Genomic DNA, 24,768 nt, shown 5'->3' on the forward strand with positions numbered 1-24,768 from the left:
CGAAAATCTTTGTTTTGGTTTACTGGGTTGCTACTTGAGTCATATCAAGCACCACAAATTTTGCTCCACACTAATAAAATATGATTCACAGATTTACACACAGATTAAAGTATAACAGAATTCACACACACAACTGAAATGTGTAGTTTGTTCATAATCGCATATGCTATACCCCCGACCAAATATTGTATCTTTTAACAAACGGAACCATTCATGACTGAACATAATCGTATGTTTATACATCATTTTCAGCCATCGTTTTGTTTTTATCTCATCCTCTTTCTTGTGAAAATTGGAATATTATACTACTTCCATGCCACTTCTTTCCATTCTTTGAAGTGGAAAAATCATAACGATTACCATATCATCATCGTCAGATCTAATTTATATGCATCCAATGTGTTTTTGGGTGTTAATAAAACTTGTATAAATCTTAGTTTCTTTCTATATCCTGTAGCTTATTATTCCCCTATGTTGAATTGAACGTGAATGTGCTTGTGATACAATCTAAAATTCAACTTTTATTGTAATCATACATACATATATACATTAGGGCTATAACCAAAAAAATACCACCACATAGCCGTGTAGAGCATGGAAAACTATTATGAAACACGGTGTCAATTTTTCTCTATCGCGAAAAAAGTTTCCGCACCAAATGCATTGAAGTTGTGCAATGCATTTTTTAATTATATCTGTCATAACAACATATTTTCTTTTCATTAAAATTTTTATTTTTTTGTAATCTAATTTAAAATCATTATCAAAGCGTTCTGGACCAATTTCTTCTCAAATCGCGCCATTTCGGACCACATTAGGATTTTTTGACACTATTGCAATTTTTGGTTTTTCTTTATAAACTCGTGAATTTTATGTTTATATTTTTTTAACCTATCGGACCAGGGAATATGGGATCATTTGAAACGAATTCGCGAAAGTTACAGGCTGTTTTTGTTGACTTTGCTTGTGAAAATCGTGTTTGTTTTCTACAAAAATACAACATCAGTACCATGTGGGGAATTTTGTCCTAATAATGAAAACGCGTTTCTAAGACGGATTCTGTGAAAAAAGTTCCCGCACCGGCCGTGATTACTAAAACCCTTTTGATATTTTTTCTACTTAAAATTTTTAATTTGCTTTGTTTGAATAAATATTTGTAGAAAAAAAAAATAAAATTCTCACAGGCAAAGTCAAAAAAACAGCCTGTAACTTTCGCGAATTAGTTGCAAATGACTCCATATTCTCTTGTCCGATAGGTTAAAAAAATATAAACATAAAATTCACGAGTTTATAAAGAAAAACCAAAAATTGCAATAGTGTCAAAAAATCCTAATGTGGTCCGAAATGGCGCGATTTGAGAAGAAATTGGTCCAGAACGCTTTGATAATGATTTTAAATTAGATTACAAAAAAATAAAAATTTTAATGAAAAGAAAATATGTTGTTATGACAGATATAATTAAAAAATGCATTGCACAACTTCAATGCATTTGGTGCGGAAACTTGTTTCGCGATAGAGAAAAATTGACACCGTGTTTCATAATCGTTTTCCATGCTCTACACGGCTATGTGGTGGTATTTTTGATATTTGCAAAAAAGTGCAAAAAGTTATATCCCTAATATACATATGTAAATTTCCCCTTTTCATAAAATATATCGAAGGCAATTTAAAACATAAATCGTACTATTGAATATGGTAATGAAAAAAAAATATGTTAATTATCATAACGAAAAATCAGTGGACTTAATCAGATCAACACTTTTGCATAGACACCGCAAAAGCAGTATTCATCAGTATTTTAGTAATGATGTGATGATGAGGATATATGTACGTACATATATGTGCACGCGTAAATTCCATAAAAACATAAAATTGAAACGGAATTTACTCAGTTTAGTGATTTAATGTGAAGCAGTAAGGAAAGGATCAAAGTCGGGCGGGCCGACTATATGATACCCTACACCACTGTGAATATGTAATATATTAGGGATATAACTTGTTGCACTTTTTTGCAGATATCGAAAATACCACCACATAGCCGTGTAGAGAATGAAAAACTATTATGAAATAAGGTGTAATTTTTTCACTATCGCGAAAAAAGTTTCCGCACCAAATCCATTGAAGTTCAGTAATGCATTTTTTTAATTTTATCTGTTATAACAACATATTTGCTTTTCATTAACATTTTTTTGTAATCTAATTTAAAATCATTATCAAAGCGTTCTGGGCCAATTTGTTCGCAAATCGCGCCATTTCGGAGCATTTTAGGAACTTTTGACACTATTACAATTTTTGGTTTTTTTATAAACTCGTGAATTTTATGTTTATATTTTTTGTACCTATCGGACAAGAGAACATGGTGTCATTTGCAACAAATTCGCGAAAGTTACAGACCGTTTTTAATGACTTTGCCTGTGAGAAATGTATTTTTTTGTCTATAAATATTTATTCAAACAAAGCAAATTTAGAAATTAGTAGTAGAAAAAAATACCAAAAGGGTTTTAGTAATTGCGGTCGGTGCTGAAACCTTTTTCATCGAATCGATCTTAGAAATGCGTTTTCATTATTAGGACAAAATTCCCCGCATGGTACTGGTGTTGTATTTTTGTAGAAAACAAATACAATTCTCACAGGCAAGGTCAACAAAAACAGCCTGTAACTTTCGCGAATTCGTTGCAAATGACCCCAAATTCTCTTGTCCGATAGGTACAAAAAATATAAACATAAAATTCACGAGTTTATAAAGAAAAACCAAAAATTGCAATAGTGTCAAAAGTTCCTAATATGCTCCGAAATGGCGCGATTTGAGATCAAATTGTCCAGAACGCTTTGATAATGATTTTAAATTAGATTACAAAAAAATAAAGATTTTAATGAAAAGCAAATATGTTGTTATAACAGATAAAATTAAAAAATGCAGTTCTGAACTTCCATGCATTTGGTGCGGAAACTTTTTTCGCGATAGAGAAAAATTGACACCGTATTTCATAACAGTTTTCAATGCTCTACACGGCTATGTGGTGGTATTTTTTTGGTTATAGCCCTAGTAATATATATGTATGGGAACTATATTCAAATCTAGACCGATTTTTATTTCCCTGTAGGAAATTTCAATAGTGAATCTATACTGAGTTACTGCTGACATTGTCAACAGTACTACTGACAAACAACTGATGTAATTTCCTATAGACATTTTGTATGAACATGTCATTCGAAAGTCACTTGTGACAGTGGAACTTGTATGTCAGTAGTTGCTGAGGGACCATGTGTTGACATTGGAGGTAGTGAGTCAGTATAGATATTGGAAGTAGTGAGGCAGTAGAGACATTGGAGGTAGTGTGTCAATAGTATATAAAAGGTCATATGGAGACATTGGTACCAGATTTCCATTACTACGTTTTTGGTATATTTGGAACTTTACATTAAACTTATATATAGTATATTTTATATTGAGAATGCTAAAAAAGTACAAATAGCGTATTGCAGTATTTTTGATCTTTATAAAGGGCTAATAGTACCGTTACATTAGAGTTTTTTTACCAGGTTAACCCACTTCATGAGGATTTATTTGACGTTTACGCTATGGAATTGACATTTGAATCCCAAACCCACTGGGTTAATGCGGTTAAGTGTAACCGGGGTATAAGCCCAAGATTCCACATAAGCGCAAAATTACTAAACAAAGCCAATGTTTTCAAGGCTTGTTTAGCCAGCCTTGAAAACATTGACTTTGTTTAGTAATTTTGCGCTTATGTGGAATCCTGGGCTTATACCCCGGTTACACTTAACCGGATTAAACCAGTGGGTTTGGGATTAAAATGTCAATTCCAAAGCGTAAACGTCAAACAAATCCTCATGATAATAACAAAATCATTTTCATTGTCAGAAATATTATCGTCTTTATTTTATTAGCCATAGGAATTGGTTCGTCTTGTCTGCTTAAAATATTTCTTCTTCTGCTGCACTTAACACTTTATCAGGCAATTCGCTGAATGTTGATATAACATCTAGGAATTGAAAAGAATAAACATGTATAAATAAACAAAATATCCTTAAATTTGCTTACCTATTACAGCTGTATAAACATTGGAAAAATCCATTTTTGCCAAATAATCCTTTAACATTGTAACTCATTATTATGTCGTGTCCAAATATCAGATGTAATTTTCGTTCAGCATTTTCAGCGAGACTGGACAATATATTCGTCAATCTTCTCTAAAGAGTCTACAAAATGTATAATTGTCGAAGTTTCACCACAAATGTTGGTAGCCGCCTCAGAATTGTCTATTTTTCACTTGTCTTTTATAAATTCCTTTGTCTATACTTGTTGTTATTAAAATTATCGTTAAATTCATGATATTTTATTGATTTTTCAGAAAACACATTTTTTAACGAACCGCCAAATTTATTTTACACCAAACAATTAAGAAAACGAAGAAAAAATAAGAATATGGTTCGTTGGCCTATCAGCTGTCAATATAAACAGTTCATCTTCTTATTAAGGTAAAACTATCAATTGTTGACAACCTGTTGACAACGTGTTGACTTTGTCACCATAATAGTAGACAAAGGGGTAACATGTCAACACATGACCCCATGCTTCCTACAGGGTTATTTCCGAAAAAATACAGTCACACATTTCAAATTTCATCACAATTGGATATATGTATATAGCGTGCTTGGTGCATCAAATACCTAAAATCGGCCGAAAATATATAAAGGAGCTATATCTAAATTTGAAACGATTTCGATATAATTTTGCACATTTATTTCTAGATTAAATTCCGTCACTCGTATCAAATTTCTTCAAAATTGGGAGATATGGCTTGTTTTGTTCATCAATGCCTCAAATCGGCTGAAAAAATATATGGGAAATATAAGCGAATCGGAAAATAAATGCTATCTGTATTTGTTTACAAAAATACATGGACAGATTGACAAACGGACAGGTGTAAATCAACTCAGAGTTTAAATCTATGAAGATCATCAAAAGGAAATATAGGTCTATTTCGTTTCCTTTTGCATGCTACAAACTAATGCACAAAGACACAATACCCCTTACCACAGTGTGGTGTAGGGTGTGGGTGTGCAAAATTTGTCGATAGAGGTCACGTCTTCAATAGCCCCCATAGATCTGTACCTCCCGATTTTCGATATTTTGAAGGCTGTGTCCTCAATATCCCAACGAAATGGCTGAAATTTGATATTTAATCTTTGTTGGGGCATAAAAGTTTCCCCATGAAATTTATCGGAATCAGTTATCGTTTTATACAGCCTCCTTATTACGGTATTCCCAATTTGCATTAATTAGGCAGTATTTTAAGATTTTAGTCACATTTTTCTACGGAAGTGGAATTTTATGTTCCTAGAAAACCTCATAGCAAAAACTATCCATACATATCCAGTCTATCACTCATGAACCGGTATTTCCCAATTACAGGTATTTCGAGGTTTTTTGTGAAATGTTCGAACCGAGATTGTTGTAAGAGGATTCAAAAGCTCAATTCGGAAAAATGTAAATTCTGTTAATCTTTTGGAAAGAACAAGGATGACGTCCCATATTAGTTATATTACAGGGATTATCATCAGAAGGGTGTAAAATCTTCGGTTTGACGATTCTGAAGTAGCAACTTTTATAGATGAGAAAAATACTAGGACAAGAAAACATCGCTGGAGGCATTTTTAAATAAATCGCTGTCAAATTTCGCACTTTTCGTTTTTTTAGGTTTTCAGGACTTAGCTTGGAAACGAAATGGGACTAAAAAATTTAGTAGCAGTGACAATTCTATATAACATTTTCTTTAGTCCCATTTCGATAGTACTTGCGGTTTCCAAGCAAAATCCTGAAAACCTAAAAATACCTTAAATACTATTAATAATTTGTGCACCAATGGTTAAGATCATATCGCATTCAGACAATTTGGGGTATATTTGTTCCTATCCGTGCATACGTTCATCAGATGCCACTAGCTTATTTCACACAAAAAAGCTATATGGCAATTAACAAAATTCCTTTACAATTCCACTTGAAAAAAATTAAAAAATTTTTTCGCGAGCACATCTACGATTTTTGGTATATAGTTACAGGAACAAAATCTGGTTTCAAATCTGCTCGCGTTCACGAAATTGCGCGCAAAAGTTATAGCGGTTTTTATACTCTTATAAAGAAAAAAATATTTTAAAATTTCTTATTTTTTGTATTGAGAAAATGTAAGCATATATCAGTAACAGCATTTGATATCCATCCGTGGATGCACCAAAATTTCCAAAATGTGTTTTTATTTTCGCGGAAAATCAAAAAAATTAAAAAAATCTGGCAATAAATTCAAATTATACTAACTCAGAGTCCGTATAAACCTCTAAAAATTAAATTAAAAATACGTACAGAAACTAGACAACGCGTAAAAAAATGTGAAACCAAAATTATAAACATTGGCTTTATAAATTGCATATTATAACAACAACAAAAGGGAAACAACTCATTGTTGGAAAATATTGTTTCAAATATATTTTTTGGTTTGTTTCGAAAAATTAGAAAAAAATATTTGAGTGTTATCCAACTATTTCGCTAAAATCTAATACATAAATTAAAGTATTCTGCTAAAACTTTTTCAAAATATATGGTTTACCATCGTGAAAGCTTAACTGCTTACTGTGATTACTTATAAGGATAGGAAATTAAGAGTAATATTGAAATATGATAGTAATTTCAAAAAGAGAAATTAAAAAGCCTGTAACTCGCGAATTAGTTAAAGTCGGTTGATGCGCATCCGATTTTGGATAAAGCGAATCAATCTCAATATTTATGCATATTTCGATGTTTCATTCAGCGGCCATTGTGTGCCGCCAGTTGCATCATGCACTGCAAAAAAACCTTAAAGTTGGTAAAAGTCGCGCAATGTGCATACGATTTTGATGCGCATCCGGTTTCATCAAAAATACGTCAATATACACCTATTTCAAATAGATTCTTCAAAAACCGCGGATGTGCCTCCACATTCAATTTTTGGCGAAATACCCATATTACTCGCGTATCTCTGTTTTTTTATGACACGTGTTTTCGCAAATATTATAATGGCGAGTAAAGGATTCCATTTATGTAAAAAATTTTAAAGAAAATCGCGGTTTAGTACGCGGATTTGTCAAAATAAATTTTTGCTGATTTTTCTATTTTCAAGGTATCTATATCCGCGGTTTTAAGAGATGGATTCGATCGCGGATACACTCATTAGATCCGTCGCGTAAAAAAACTAAATTCACGCGGGGTACAAAGGAAATTGAATGACAGTTGTAAATTTTACACGCAAAAAATATGTTTTGTAAGAAAATTCACGCGTGAAATTTTGGCCTTTCGACTCCAATTACTAGGATGCTGTAAGGAGCACACTCATGAGATATGCACCAAACGACGTAGAATCACGAGTTCTATAATCGTGTTATGAGTTTGGAATATTATCTTCTTGCGCGTCCGGATTATTAAAAAAATTCATAAAACCCCGAAATTCCGGCTTCAAAATGTCAGCATCAATTTTAGGTGGATGCAGTCGATATATCGAAAATACATACACAGCTATCTTATTGCCCATGGAGTATTCTGTGATTCAGTCTTTGGGAATAGGTCTATAAAATGTAAGGTTAAGCCAGAAATCGCATGGGAACATAAAAAAACTTGTTGGCTTCAACCCATTTTTACCCATTTTTCTACATAGATGCCAACACAGCTTCCACGAAAGTTTTTTTTAATGGTCGACATTATGGGATCCCTCCTAAAACACTTCATTTTAATGAATTGTAGTCATACTTTATAGAATATGTTAACAGTTCGCGAATTCTGAAAGGTTGCCAAAGAGAACATAACAAAATGTTTTCGACAAAAGAGTATACACAACATTTATATCGGCACTCAATGAAAAAAACCTCGAAATATAAACCGTATATATGTATTTAGGGGATTTTCAAAAATTTGGGTGTATAAACCGACAAAAATATGGATAGAATTAAAGCTCAAAAATTTGCGGGAATATCGATAGATAGGTGTTTTTTAGCATGCTAGCCTACGAAAAACATAATATCGCTGAAAACAGGGCCACTATGCAAACCTTCGGTAAAAATGTCCAAAGGATCCTCGAACATACCCTTAACCACACAAAAATGTTGAATATTTGTGTGGGTGGTACCCCAAGTATTGGACAGATAGGGCCCAAATTTAAACATAAACATAGTTTCGACAATACTGTTGCTACGTCTAATAATATCGCGCGTACCATTTTAGCGAATATTTTCGAACTTTTGTGGGGGAAGTACCGGAAGGAGTGGACCTATAAGCACCACCAATGGGGGTTTTTACAAATTTCGGGCTGTTTTCTCAAGAAGTATAGACTTGTCCCTGAAAAAAAGTTTACTGTCGTATTTGAGGCAGCGAATGCAAGTTGCTTCAACAAAAATTAAAGTGATTCGAGAGCAGGTCTTAAAGTGAAATTCAAAATGACAGCCAATTTCGGCCGATTGTTATATGTTATTGTTTTATGGCAGGTACAAAAAACGTTGACCTTTGTTCACAATTTTTGATGGAAAAGTGTGGATTTTTTAGCCCTATATATTTAAAATCTAAAATGGCCGACAAATGTGTCTTGTTTATATTTCGTATGTCGTTGAAAAATTAAAATTTAAAATGTCGGTACTTTAGGATTGCGTGATTTTTAGGCGGAGTTTGAAGAGATTTGTTGGTTGGTGACACTCCCAAGGCATTGTTTATGTCATGACTGGCGCGTATGGTGATCCGTCCGAAATGGGTGTAGCTTTTTGATTATCATCCAAAAGGGTTATGACTTGTGCCGTTAATAGGTCTGTCTGGTTACTATCCCAGCAAGAATTGTCCAGCAAGAACTTTCTCGGAGAGTAAGGAGTTTTTATTCTCTTTTGCAAGCAAAATGTGAAAAGTAAACAGACTCTTCTTCAGCAAAAATCCGCAAGCAATCAGCTGATCTGCCAAAGCAGAACAATTTTTCTGCCATTAGAGGACCAAACAAGCAAACATTTTGTATTTTATTAAGAATAAAAACAAAAAATGACCCGAAAAACTAAATTTTCCATTTTGCAACTTGGTTCTCCAAAAAAACAAAACAATTGATTTGCTTATTTCCACAATAAAATTGTTATCAATTTGCATAAATATAAATCACGGAATAATTAAAAACAGATGATTGATTGTTTTCAAGAAGAAGAAGAAGAGTTGCAAGTTGTTGCTAGAAGAAATTTGTCCAGCAAACTCTCAGTAAAAGAACTGCAAAAATGTCTCCCTCGAATCGCTCTCTTTTGCTGACTTTTTGTGTTAACAGACGACTTCCTGCAACAATTGGTACAAATTGTTACAAATTTTAGGGTAACCACCTATTGCCTATTTCCACTTGATAGCCACTAGTAACGATAAGGTTCGAGCTTTGGGTTCTACCGTTAAAACTTACCATCTTGATGAACTTATTGTCCACCGTTCTCGTCTTTGCCGTTGTCATCCACTTTCAAGGTTTCCGTGTTCTTGCGTTCAATACAGCAGCTATCCCATCAAATTGTTCTACACCTGAAAAATTCCGATCATCTTGCAAACGTTGGCCGTTAAATTCAAATGTAACTTGGTGGCGGCCCAGCTCGTTTCCAGCCCACTCTAAGCCCTATAGCAGCGCCGACCATAGGAATACAAACAAAACGAATGCATGTGTGAATATATGAGCGAAAAAAAAGCTACAACCAAAATTTTTTTGTTTGTTTTTGTTCACGCATAGTGACGTGAGGGAGAAAAGCAAATGCAAAGACAACTCAGTGGGTTCGCGGAGTATACTGTCTATGCAAAATTGAGCAGCTGTGTCCTATGGCCACCTGAAAGTGTAGGTCACATCTAAACCGATTCCATCCACGCCATTCTCTTTAAGCATGTAGAAAATTTTATGAAATCTTTTTATTTGTTTATACAAAAAGTTTATAGAATCAATCGCGTAAATCGAGAGTATTACTTCTACGGCTGTTCTATGGTGATGTCAACATTTTCGATAATATCGATATAAAAAACTTTTCATCGATATTGGCGTCAAAAATTAAGTATCGATAATATCGATATTTCCATCGATGGTTTGCCAGCTCTAACTGTTATACTATTTATAATCGGATTTCTCGCTCCAGTAAGTTGTCCATTGTTTCTACGAGAAAGGCAATACAGCATGAGATGTCATGATAGGTCACCTCCACCTTTGTAAAGGTATGAAATAAAGCCCCATGAATGCCTGATATGTCTTTTTTGGCTTTGATGTGCTAGTACTGGTGTAAGTTATGCCGACTATGTCGGGAGATTTATAAGATTGAAAGTTATTGATCGCCCATCATCACCCTCAGTGCGGAATAGACTGATTCTGATTTTAATTTCTCCATTGATAACCCCCTCACTATCCTCTTAATCATCAGCTGCGAATTGTACACAAGACAGCATGTTTCGAATGGAGAAAACTGATGATGATTTTAATCCCCGAGAGATAGATACTAGCAAACACACACATTATCCACTTATGTAATTCAAACTGAATCGATTTATACTCCACTAATTGTTAAAACATAAATACACCACATATTTATTGCAATTATGTACACATCTACAACAACAACAACGAAACTACACCAACCTACATTTTTCATAAAAAACGCTAATTAAGAAACTCTTTTATTACTCTATAAATATTTATGTTGCATTCATTGTAATTATTTTCAGCAGAATCAATTAAGTTCATTGCAATTCAATGAGAAGGAAAAAATACGTTTTAACTTTTAAACTCAAATACATACATACAAGTCTATTGTCATTACATAGTTTTTATTTCCGATTCTGTCTAGTTGTTTATATAAAGCATTTATAGAATTTTATGGTATTTAACTTGAAATATAATTATACTTCTTTCCTTTGTCTTCCAAAAACCCCACATTTAAATGAAATAATTTTGTCATCAACTAAAATAGTTCACAACTGCTCCTGAATATGAAACGGTAATTTTTTAAAAACTATTTTTATGTATATTGATTGAAGTTATAAAACAATAAATCATATGCATATATTAGAATTTTCACTTCATTAATATTTATTATTTGTGTATAATTGTATTTAATAGTTTTATTCAAATGATTTTATATATGTAGTTGTGGATGTTGTTGTTGTTGTGAATGATTTCTAACGGAATGTAATGATTTATTAAAATACATTAGTTTGGGTTTAACTTTTAATTTATTTTATTGTGATATATGCATATTATATTTTTTATTCAGACAATGTGTGTTGAATTTAAATTATTTAGATATATGTATGTACATATCTCTAGAAAAGTCAACACACATGTACCGTGCAAGGCTGAACAAATGCATTGAGGTGCATTTTCTTCAGGTTAAATTTTGGTCAAATAGCTAAAGAAAGACACAAAAATGAATAACTGGCGTTTTGTCGTATATATTCTTAACTTAAAAACCAAAAACAAAACCACCATGAAATATTCTGAACTAATATGGAATACTTACTGTCTAAATCGCCTATTAGGCTGTCAAGGCACAGGCAGATTTGGTCGCTATAACCGATATGTCGTTACAGGCGATATTTGTTTTGTGTGGGCTGAAAAGGCCTGCAGAAACTTAGGACTTTTGGATTTCTTCGTTATAATAATATATCGTTATAAACGATGACGTTGTAAGCGATATCGAATTGTTTTCTTTCTGTTACGAAAATACCAATGTCCACAAATCAGGTGGAATTTTTAATGAAGAAATGTGTTTGAATCCTAAATGCCAAATCGCAGCAAATTTAGGCAGAAAATACTGGTCCATGGGGCTATACCAAAATGTGGCAAATGTCTAAAATCCTCGATAGAAGATTTCTTTTGACACTATTAACCCTAAATTTTACATTACAGCAAATTCAGACGATAATGAAAATGTTGCAGAAGTAAAAATTCTCTATAACATTTGCTTTAGTCATATTTCGATAAGACTTGTCGTTTTCAAGCAAAATCCTGAAACTCTAAAAAACCCTGAAAATGTGAACTTTGACCAAGATTTATTTAAAAATCCCTCCAGAGATTTTTTCTTGTTTTTGGATTTTTCTCATCTATAAGCATTGCTGTTTCGGAATCCGCAAAAAATTCTTCGGTTTAAATGGTTTTCATATAAAGTCAGTTAAGGCGCACCGTGTATGACATTGTTTTATAAGGAGGGGATACTGTCAGTGCATTGTCCCAATTTGGACTACTATATCTCAAAAACGGTAAGACCTAGAAAAATATCATAAAAGTCTATCTTGTAGAGAATTTTCATTTCCACATTTTCCTTTGGCCCATTTAGATTGATCTTTCGGTTTCCAAGCAAAATCGTGAAAACTTAAAAAAAACTAAACATATAAAAAATCAAATAACAAAAAAGTCGCCGGGAGGATTTTTAGATAAATCGTGGTCAAAGCATTTATCTAAAATCCCTCCGGTGATTTTTTGTTATTTGATTTTTCTCATCTATAAACATGTAGTCTTAAAATCCGCAAAAACCTTCCAAGTGTAAGCATCTTCCATTTAAAGTTAGTTCAGGCGCACCTTCAAAGTTTCTAATCAAAAAAAATCCTGTTTCCAAAAAATGGATGACCACAACACTCCGCAAGCTATTAATTTCATTTTGCCTAAAAATATAATAAATATATGTAAATTTAACAATTTCTATCAAAATTACTTAGAAATAACTACTTCCATCATGACTAGACAGCGGAATCCTATGCAAATGCATATATGGTTAGTGTGGTCGTAGAGAAAATCTGATTAGACATAAACTAGTTTTATCACAAAATAAAACAAATTAGGCCCAACAATTTTTGCATATCGTGCATATTTTGACATATTTTTTACATATTTGCATAAAATGAGCATATGCAAAACTATTGGTCCGTTTTATTAAGACGATTCGAATACCAATTCGTTCGAAGTACTGCCAAATTTCGGTTTTTAAAAAAAAAAAATTTTTTTTTAATCTTTGTTTTCAATCAAACAAATATTTTCTACAACAGCAAGTGTTTGTTAGTAATTCGAACGAATTTCTATTTGAATCGTCTTACAGAAACTGGGAATATATACAAGACTTTGTGGCCTCAATATTCTTGCGCAATAGCTGAAATTTGGTACTAAGTCTTCCATGGAGGAATACAACTTTCCACCTGAAATTTCTCGGTATAGATCCACGTCTTCATATAGCCCCCATAGAACGGTACCTCCGGATTTGTGGTAATTCCTTGGTATAAAACTTTCCACCTGAAAGTTGTCGGTATAGGTCAACGTCTTCATATAACTCCCATAGAACGGTATCTCCGGATTTCTGCTATTTTGAAGGTTGTGGCCTCTACATCCCTCCGAAATGGCTGAAATTTGGTACTAAGTCTTCCTTGGTGGTAAACGACTTTCTACATAAAATTTGTCGGTTTAGGTTCAGGCCTTCTTATAGCCACCATAGAACGATACCTCCCTATTTTCTGTATTTTGAAGGTTGAGGCTGTGGTTATACATTTCTCTATTTTATTGACTTGTCTGAAAAGAATTTTAAACAGAAAAATTGTGCACACAAATATTTTTGTACGTATTATTGAAATATTTCTTGCATAAGAAAATGTTTAAAATGCATAAATTTTGCATATGCACATATTATTTTTTCCATATGCAAAATTTATGCATTTTGCATATGTCATATCGACGCCTCCAAACAATAGTATGCTAAGTCGACTTATCATGTTTTCAAGTTCTTTACATTTTTATATTAAACGTCCTTTAACTTAAATTCTGTCTAATTTTGGTAATGATCGGTCAATCCGAACAGAAGTTATAAACAAATATTGACATAGCATAGTACTGAAATTCAAAAAAATTTCCAAACTTTGAGAGCTTCTCCTGCAAAACTCACTTTTTAGACTTAGCATACTATTATTTGGAGGTGTCGATATGTTTCTATTGCAATTTAATCAGAAGCCAAAAATATGCCCAGTCCCAAAATTTAACATGAATCGGACCAAAGATAGGGGTTGCATAAAATTCCGCTGTCTAATTATGACGCACATCGAACTTTCGTTTTCACACACACACAACTTACCTATTAGTAATGGTGTCTGGAGCTTGTTTGACAGTAATAATATAAATGTTTGCAATCTAAATATATATAAGCATGTGTATACATAGATTGCGCAGTTTCATTTACATTCTTGACAATCCATTTTTATACCCTCCACCATAGTATGGAGGGTATATTAAGTTTGTCATTCCGTTTGTAACACATCGAACTAATCATTTGCGACCCTATAAAGTATATATATTCTTGATCAGGATAAAATTCTAAGACGATCTAGCCATGTCCGTCCGTCGGTTGTAATCACTCTAGCGTCCGCAATAATTGAGATAGAGTGCTGAAATTTTGCACCCGAGGGGTCTTTTTCCATAGTCAGGTCAAGTTCTAAGATGGGCTATATCGGTCCACTCTTTGGTATAGCCCCCATATAACGGTACCTCCGGATTTGAGGTATTTTGACGTTCCTCGCCACATTTGCAGACCGAATTAGGTCCATGTTTTGGTATAGCCCCCATATATCGGTACCTCCCGATTTTCGGTATTTTGAGAATTTTAGCTAAAATTTTTTAACCGAAATAGCTGCAATTTGCCATTTGAGGTTCTCAGTGGTCATGAAAGTCCCAATTTACATTAGGCGAGTTTACTTGCGGCAATTGTCAGTTTGTGGGTGAGAGAGGGTGTTGAGAGGTAAAGGGTTACCATATACCTCACCTCTCTCTCCATCAAACTGACAATTGCCGCAAGTAAACTCGCCTAATGTAAATTGGGACAAATATCTCCACCAAACATCGTCAACATACGTCCATGTTTTGGTATAGCCGCCATATAACGGTACCTCCCGATTTTCGGTATTTTGAGAATTTTAGCCACAATTTGTAACCGAACTATCTGCAATTTGACATTTGAGGTTCTCAGTGGTCACAAAACATCTCCACCAAACATCGTCAACATAGGTCCATGTTTTGGTATGGTCCCCTTATAACCGTACCTCCCGATTTTCGTTATTTTGAGCATTTTAGTTACAATTTTTAACCGAACTAGCTGTAATTTGACATTTGAGGTTCTCAGTGGTCATGAAACATCTCCACCAAACATCGTCAACATAGGACCATGTTTTTGTATAGCCCCCATATATCGCTAACTCCCGATTTTCGGTATTATGAGAATTTTAGCTACAATTTTTAACCGAACTAGCTGTAATTTGCAATTTGAGGTTCTCAGTGGTCATGAAACATCTCAACCAAACATCGTCAACACAGGTCCATGTTTGAGTATAGCCCCCATATAACGGTACCTCCCGATTTTCGGTATTTTGAGAATTTTAGCTACAGTTTTTAACCGAAATAGCTGTAATTTGACATTTGAAGTTCTCAGTGGTCATAAAAGATCTCCAACGAAACATCGTCAACATAGGTCCATGTTTTGGTATAGCCCCCATATAACGGTATCTCCCGATTTTCGGTATTTTGAGAATTTTAGCTGCAATTTTTAACCGAACTAGCTGTAATAATCGGTATTTTGAGAATTTTAGCTACAATTTTGTCTATTCAAAAATAATCTTCAATATACATATGTCCTCCCGATTTTCGGGAATTTTCGGTGGTCACGAAATTTCTTCGCTAAAGTTCGTTAACATGGGTCCATTTTTGAGGGTCTACATTGTTTTGTTGAAACTACCCAAAATTTAAAGATAGGTTAACTCTTTGATATAGCCCCGTAGGTGGTACCTTTCACCTAGCTGAACACATTCTTTAGATTAGATTAGATAACACTGTGCAACAAAATGGAGGTAAAAGTCTGGGGCACGGAAAATTCCTCTTGGGGAAGAAAGGCCTTAGTGAGTATATTATGAACCCCGAAGGACAGATCCGCCGTGAGTCGAACTTCCGCGTTATGGCGTGATGAAATTTTTGTTAGAGACCCTGTGGGCCATCAGGAATTAGCGTTATATCTTTGTTCACAGTTGCTTAAGTGCTCTACAAAAACAACAAACAAAGATATAATGCTAATTCATGATGGCTAACAGGGTCTCTTACACACACCAGAAGGAATTATCTCTGCCCCAACATTTGTGTTCACAGTGTAATTTAAGCGATAGTGGGACACAGTAGGAGTCTATCCATTGTCGAAAAGTTGTTACACCTAAAATTGTGAAAGGACCCTAATTATTCCATTTTAATTAAGAGGAGGAGGGTATAAAAAGTTCGGCCCGGCCGAACTTAACAACTTTTTACTTGTTTTGATTGACTTCTTCACATTTGAGGTTTCAGCTTTTTCGTAGAACGCAATCTGTACACAGATGTGTATGTACGAGTACAAGCAGTACATATACAAGTATATATATATTCTGTGTCAAGTAATTTGAATTGTCATTTTCATACATGCATATGCATGTATGTGTCATATAGGATAAGGTAGAATAAAGCAAATGTTGTATCTAAAATCTTTAATATACCGAAAATCCGGAGGCACCTTTATATGGGGGCTGTACCAAAACATGGACCTGCGTTGACAATTTTTGGTGTTGAAGTTTTCCGATCATTGGGAAATTAAAATGTTAATTACAGTTTTTACTCTTAAAAATTTTAACTAAAATGCTTAATATACCGAAAATCGGTAGGTGCAATTACATGGGGGCTATACTAAAATGTGGGTGATATGGACCACCTTCCAACTTGACCTTTCTGTTGAAAAACGACAATCGGGTTCAAAAATATAGCGTTCTAGCTCAATTATTGTGTACGTTAAACTGATTACTCAGAATTTGAACCTGATCAGGGTATTTTGTCTTCAGGTAGTATTCAAACTATCAAATCCCATCACTATGTTAAAAATCGGTTATGCCAAAAATATTTTTGGTTTTTCTCGTTGTTTGTTCTTAATTTACTGTGTGAACGTTAAGAAAGTTGAAGGTGTTTCCATAGGAAACAACGCGTTCGAATTACCATCCCACATGATATACGTACAGCTGGTTGTAATGTTACTCATACTCAAATATATTTGCGTATATACAAAATAATGTATTTCACTCAAATAAATTACATTGTTTAGCCATGAAATGTTTCAAGACAAAGAAACGCAAAGCCATGAAAAGGGTTTCATTGGAATTTCACAAATAAAATATTTTTTTCGCATTTCGGTAAGCTGAATTTCTTTTGTGTTCCTTGGTGTGAAAATTTAAAGATTTGCTCTGAAGAACTTGCAAAAAGCTTATATTTTTGACATTTTTAAAATGTTGTCCTTTGCAAAGTTTTAAACGTTTTTGGATACGGGGAAACACACATACCTTATAAAATTTAAATTAAATTGCAGGGATAATTGGAAGGGATATACCATCATATTGTTTTCAGATCATGTTTATTTATTTATTTATTTCTTTTTTTATATATAAATAAAAATAGGTAAACAACTTTTTAAGGTAAACGGTTTTATGTTAAACATACATTGCAATGTTTAAGATAAATGCACTAAAAACCAAAAAATAATAAAATAGATACATTATTTTTTGGTTTTTAGTACATTTATCTTAAACATTGCAATGTATGTTTAACATAAAACCGTTTAACTTAAAAAGTTTTTTACCTATTTTTATTTTCTAGTTTTTAGTTTTTATTTCGCATTCTGTTTAATTAATTTAGTGCTTCATTATTGCAAGGTTTCTTGCCCGTTAGTTTATTGCAGTCCAACTCCTCTATACGTAGTCCCTGCAAAGATCTTACTCTACTAAGAGCCACGTAACAGTTTCGACTGCGTGTTCCACAGTGCTGCCCTGCATTTTATGTATAGTAGAAGCCCATGATAGTATTAAAGGCAACATTCTTCTTTCAGCCGTCCCGTAATTGTACTTAGCTGGAAACTGTATGGCTTTCGGGTGTATAAGATGTACTGTATAGTGCACTGTATTCTTCTTGTCAAGCCCTTTTATTTGATACCCATATTGGTGGGATTGATAAAAAATTGTTAACAGCCATTTGGTAGCGGCTGCCATCTTAGATTTCAATTTTGCATAGTAAATTGTATTCTACTTGTTGAGACCTTTTATTTGATACCCATTTTGAGGGGATTGATAAAACCTAAGTTATACGCCATTGTGCAGAGGCCGCTACCTTAGATTTTAACTTTATATAGTACATTGTATTCTACTGGTTGAGCACTTTCATTTGACACCCATATTGATGGGATTGATAAAACCTACGTTATCCGCCATTTTGTAGCGGCCGCCATCTTGGATTTAAATTTTTTAAGTATATTGTATTCTGCTTGTTGAGCCCTTTCATTTGATACCCATATTGATGGGATTGATAAAACCTACGTTATCTGCCATTTTGTAGCGGCCGCCATCTTGGATTTAAATTTTTTATAGTATATTGTATTCTGCTTGTTGAGCCCTTTCATTTGATACTCATATTGATGGGATTGATAAAACCTACGTTATCCGCCATATTGGATTTCAATTTTTTTTATAGTATATTGTGTTCTGCTTGTTGAGCCCTTTCATTTGATACCCATATTAATGGGATTAATAAAACCTACGTTATCTGCCATCTTGGATTTCAATTTTTTATAGTATATTGTATTCTGCTTGTTGAGTCCTTTCATTTGATACCCATATTGATGGGAATGATAAAACCTACGTTATCCGCCATTTTGTAGCGGCCGCCATCTTGGATTTAAATTTTTTAAGTATATTGTATTCTGCTTGTTGAGCCCTTTCATTTGATACCCATATTGATGGGATTGATAAAACCTACGTTATCTGCCATTTTGTAGCGGCCGCCATCTTGGATTTCAATTTTTTATAGTATATTGTATTCTGCTTGTTGAGCCCTTTCATTTGATACTCATATTGATGGGATTGATAAAACCTACGTTATCCGCCATATTGGATTTCAATTTTTTTTATAGTATATTGTGTTCTGCTTGTTGAGCCCTTTCATTTGATACCCATATTAATGGGATTAATAAAACCTACGTTATCCGCCATCTTGGATTTCAATTTTTTATAGTATATTGTATTCTGCTTGTTGAGCCCTTTCATTTGATACCCATATTGATGGGATTGATAAAACCTACGTTATTCGCCATTTTGTAGCGGCCGCCATGTTGGATTTAAATTTTTTATAGTATATTGTATTCTGCTTGTTGAGCCCTTTCATTTGATACTCATATTGATGGGATTGATAAAACCTACGTTATCCGCCATATTGGATTTCAATTTTTTTATAGTATACTAGCTGAACCCGGTGCGCTTCGCTACCCCTTTAGATTGATATGCATTTGAAATTTTACGGATTTTTGAAATCAGAAAGAAATCAAATTCAAAAATTTAATGTAAAGTATTTATTGTAATGCTTTAGGATATACAATGTTTTTTGTTTTTCTTTCAGGAGCGTAAACAAACAAATCTGCCGGTCTACTAACACGTGAACATGCAACGTAGGGCTGACCATGAGAAAAGCAAGAACATGCTAAATTTAGGCCGCATACACGAAGAGTCTGTCCTTGGGATTTATTTATAGTCATTGCAAATGCCAAACGTACAGGAAACTGCAATCTTTTAAAATTGAAGGGCGTTTCTGTTGCTATAAGAGGGATTCGAGTTAGAAGTACATCTGAACCTATATACTTCCCAGTAATAATCGTTGCCTCAATTAAATAGCTATGTAGTTTTTTTACTGTTAACCTTGTGTCTATGCTTCTTAATAAAATAATAGGAACACCAACTTTTAGCACTAAATTATGTGGTGGAAAGCCTGAAGATCCAACGAACTTAGGAATTCAACTGGATAGTTAACCGCGTCGTCTTCAGTTGCCACAGTATCAAAGGATTTGTACGTTCGTACATTTCCTGAAATTCTATTGACTGAAATTCTTTCAATATAATTTACCAATTTGTTTTGTAGACCAATTCCCGCCACATATTCCAAATTTCATTGAAATTAGACTTACATAGCGTGCTTGGTGCATCAAATACATGAAATCGGCCGAAAATATATATGGGAGCTATATGTAAATCTGAACCGATTTCAATATAATATGACAAATTTTTTTGTAGATCAATTTCCGCCACATATTTCATTGAAATTGGACAAACATAAGGTATTTATTGCATAAAATATGTTTAAGATAAATGCACTAAAAACCAAAAAATAATAAAATAGATACATTATTTTTTGGTTTTTAGTACATTTATCTTAAACATTGCAATGTATGTTTAACATAAAACCGTTTAACTTAAAAAGTTTTTTACCTATTTTTGTTTTCTAGTTTTTAGTTTTTATTTCGCATTCTGTTTAATTAATTTAGTGCTTCATTATTGCAAGGTTTCTTGCCCGTTAGTTTATTGCAGTCCAACTCCTCTATACGTAGTCCCTGCAAAGATCTTACTCTACTAAGAGCCACGTAACAGTTTCGACTGCGTGTTCCACAGTGCTGCCCTGCATTTTATGTATAGTAGAAGCCCATGATAGTATTAAAGGCAACATTCTTCTTTCAGCCGTCCCGTAATTGTACTTAGCTGGAAACTGTATGGCTTTCGGGTGTATAAGATGTACTGTATAGTGCACTGTATTCTTCTTGTCAAGCCCTTTTATTTGATACCCATATTGGTGGGATTGATAAAAAATTGTTAACAGCCATTTGGTAGCGGCTGCCATCTTAGATTTCAATTTTGCATAGTAAATTGTATTCTACTTGTTGAGACCTTTTATTTGATACCCATTTTGAGGGGATTGATAAAACCTAAGTTATACGCCATTGTGCAGAGGCCGCTACCTTAGATTTTAACTTTATATAGTACATTGTATTCTACTGGTTGAGCACTTTCATTTGACACCCATATTGATGGGATTGATAAAACCTACGTTATCCGCCATTTTGTAGCGGCCGCCATCTTGGATTTAAATTTTTTAAGTATATTGTATTCTGCTTGTTGAGCCCTTTCATTTGATACCCATATTGATGGGATTGATAAAACCTACGTTATCTGCCATTTTGTAGCGGCCGCCATCTTGGATTTCAATTTTTTATAGTATATTGTATTCTGCTTGTTGAGCCCTTTCATTTGATACTCATATTGATGGGATTGATAAAACCTACGTTATCCGCCATATTGGATTTCAATTTTTTTTATAGTATATTGTGTTCTGCTTGTTGAGCCCTTTCATTTGATACCCATATTAATGGGATTAATAAAACCTACGTTATCCGCCATCTTGGATTTCAATTTTTTATAGTATATTGTATTCTGCTTGTTGAGTCCTTTCATTTGATACCCATATTGATGGGAATGATAAAACCTACGTTATCCGCCATTTTGTAGCGGCCGCCATCTTGGATTTAAATTTTTTAAGTATATTGTATTCTGCTTGTTGAGCCCTTTCATTTGATACCCATATTGATGGGATTGATAAAACCTACGTTATCTGCCATTTTGTAGCGGCCGCCATCTTGGATTTCAATTTTTTATAGTATATTGTATTCTGCTTGTTGAGCCCTTTCATTTGATACTCATATTGATGGGATTGATAAAACCTACGTTATCCGCCATATTGGATTTCAATTTTTTTATAGTATATTGTGTTCTGCTTGTTGAGCCCTTTCATTTGATACCCATATTAATGGGATTAATAAAACCTACGTTATCCGCCATCTTGGATTTCAATTTTTTATAGTATATTGTATTCTGCTTGTTGAGCCCTTTCATTTGATACCCATATTGATGGGATTGATAAAACCTACGTTATTCGCCATTTTGTAGCGGCCGCCATGTTGGATTTAAATTTTTTATAGTATATTGTATTCTGCTTGTTGAGCCCTTTCATTTGATACTCATATTGATGGGATTGATAAAACCTACGTTATCCGCCATATTGGATTTCAATTTTTTTATAGTATACTAGCTGAACCCAGTGCGCTTCGCTACCCCTTTAGATTGATATGCATTTGAAATTTTACGGATTTTTGAAATCAGAAAGAAATCAAATTCAAAAATTTAATGTAAAGTATTTATTGTAATGCTTTAGGATATACAATGTTTTTTGTTTTTCTTTCAGGAGCGTAAACAAACAAATCTGCCGGTCTACTAACACGTGAACATGCAACGTAGGGCTGACCATGAGAAAAGCAAGAACATGCTAAATTTAGGCCGCATACACGAAGAGTCTGTCCTTGGGATTTATTTATAGTCATTGCAAATGCCAAACGTACAGGAAACTGCAATCTTTTAAAATTGAAGGGCGTTTCTGTTGCTATAAGAGGGATTCGAGTTAGAAGTACATCTGAACCTATATACTTCCCAGTAATAATCGTTGCCTCAATTAAATAGCTATGTAGTTTTTTTTACTGTTAACCTTGTGTCTATGCTTCTTAATAAAATAATAGGAACACCAACTTTTAGCACTAAATTATGTGGTGGAAAGCCTGAAGATCCAACGAACTTAGGAATTCAACTGGATAGTTAACCGCGTCGTCTTCAGTTGCCACAGTATCAAAGGATTTGTACGTTCGTACATTTCCTGAAATTCTATTGACTGAAATTCTTTCAATATAATTTACCAATTTGTTTTGTAGACCAATTCCCGCCACATATTCCAAATTTCATTGAAATTAGACTTACATAGCGTGCTTGGTGCATCAAATACATGAAATCGGCCGAAAATATATATGGGAGCTATATGTAAATCTGAACCGATTTCAATATAATATGACAAATTTTTTTGTAGATCAATTTCCGCCACACATTTCATTGAAATTGGACAAACATAAGGTATTTATTGCATAAAATACATGAAATCGGCCAAAAATATATATTGGAGGTATGTCCAAATCTGATCCGATTTCAATATAATTTGGCAAACTAATTTCTAGGATCAATTCCGTCAAAGATTCCAAATTTCGTCAAAATTGAACATACATGGCGTGTTTGGTGTAGAAAATACATGAAATCGGCCGAAAATATATATGGGAGCTATATCCCAATCTGAACCGATTTCAAAATAGTTTGGAACATTTATTTCTGCAATAAATTCCGTCACACATTCCAAATTTCATTGGAATCGGGCATACAAAACGTGTTTTGTCATCACTGAAAACAGATATATAATTGAAAATAAACTTTAGTGCCACATGAGATAATTAAAATGACATAAAATTTATTTCTCACTATTTTTCTTCAATTCTGAGAATCGTAAAAATGTCGTAAACGTTTTTATTCAAAAATATAATTTTTTAACAAAAAACAAAAAATTTAAAATTTTTCAAAGTGACTTTTTTCGCGACTTTTTTAATATTTGAATGAAATAAACGTTATTATAGTTATTAGTTGGCTTATATTTATTCATACGTGCAACAAACAATAATTTTTTTAAAAATTTTTATACCCTCCACCATAGTATGAAGGGTATATTAAGTTTGTTTTTCCGTTTGTAACGCATTGAAATACTCATTTGCGACCCTATAAAGTATATATATTCTTGATCAGGGTAAAATTCTAAGTCGATCTGAGCACGTCCGTCCGTCCGTCCGTCTGTGGTAATCACTCTAGCATCCACAAAAATGGAGATAGGACGCTGAAATTTTGGGAAAATGCGTCTTTTGTTTGCAGGCAGGTCAAGTTCGATGAAGGGCTATATCGGTCCACGTTTTGGTATAGCCCCCATATAACGGTACCCCCCGATTTGCGGTATTTTGACGTTTTTAACTAAATTTTTTGACCGATTTAGCTATAATTTGACATCTAGGGTTCTTGAGTATCAATAAACTTATATAACTAAAGTTGTGGACATAGGTCCACGTTTTGGTATAGCCCCCATGTAACGGTACCCCCCGATTGGCGGTATTTTGACGTTTGTAGCTACATTTTCAGACCGATTTAGCTATAATTTGACATCTAGGGTTCTTAAGTATCAATAAACTTATATAACTAAAGTTGTGGACATAGGTCCACGTTTTGGTATAGCCCCCATATAACGGTACCCCCCGATATACGGTATTTTGACGTTTTTAGCTACATTATCAGACCGATGTAGCTATAATTTGACATTTAGGGTTCTTTAATATCAATAAACTTATATAACAAAATTTGTGGACATAGGTTCACGTTTTGGTATAGCCCCCATATAACGGTAGCCCCCGATTTACGGTATTTTGACGTTTTTAACTACATTTTCAGACCGATGTAGCTATAATTTGACATTTAGGGTTCTTAAATGTCAATAAACTTATATAACAAAAGTTGTGGACATAGGTCCACGTTTTGGTATAGCCCCCATATAACGGTACCCCCGATTTGCGGTATTTTGACGTTTTTAGCTACATTTTCAGACCGATGTAGCTATAATTTGACATTTGGGGTTCTTAAATGTCATTAAACTTATATAACAAAAGTTGTGGACATAGGTCCACGTTTTGGTATAGCCCCCATATAACGGTACCCCCCGATATACGGTGTTTTGACGTTTTTAGCTACATTATCAGACCGATGTAGCTATAATTTGACATTTAGGGTTCTTAAGTGTTAATAAACTTATATATTAGAAGTTGTGGACATAAGTCCACGTTTTGGTATAGCCCCCATATAACGGTACACCCCGATTGGCGGTATTTTGACGTTTGTAGCTACATTTTCAGACCGATTTAGCTATAATTTGACATTTA

The 24,768-nt window shown here is 33.7% G+C and overlaps 1 pseudogene; it reads left to right on the forward strand.

Moving 5' to 3' along the window:
* Nucleotides 1–24,768, forward strand: part of LOC141403036 (uncharacterized) — a 1,250,555-nt pseudogene that overhangs the window by 785,993 nt on the left and 439,794 nt on the right.

The sequence above is a fragment of the Musca autumnalis genome, unplaced genomic scaffold (assembly GCF_047663935.1).
Source record: "Musca autumnalis isolate F117 unplaced genomic scaffold, ASM4766393v1 scaffold_4, whole genome shotgun sequence".
Taxonomy (NCBI): domain Eukaryota; kingdom Metazoa; phylum Arthropoda; class Insecta; order Diptera; family Muscidae; genus Musca; species Musca autumnalis.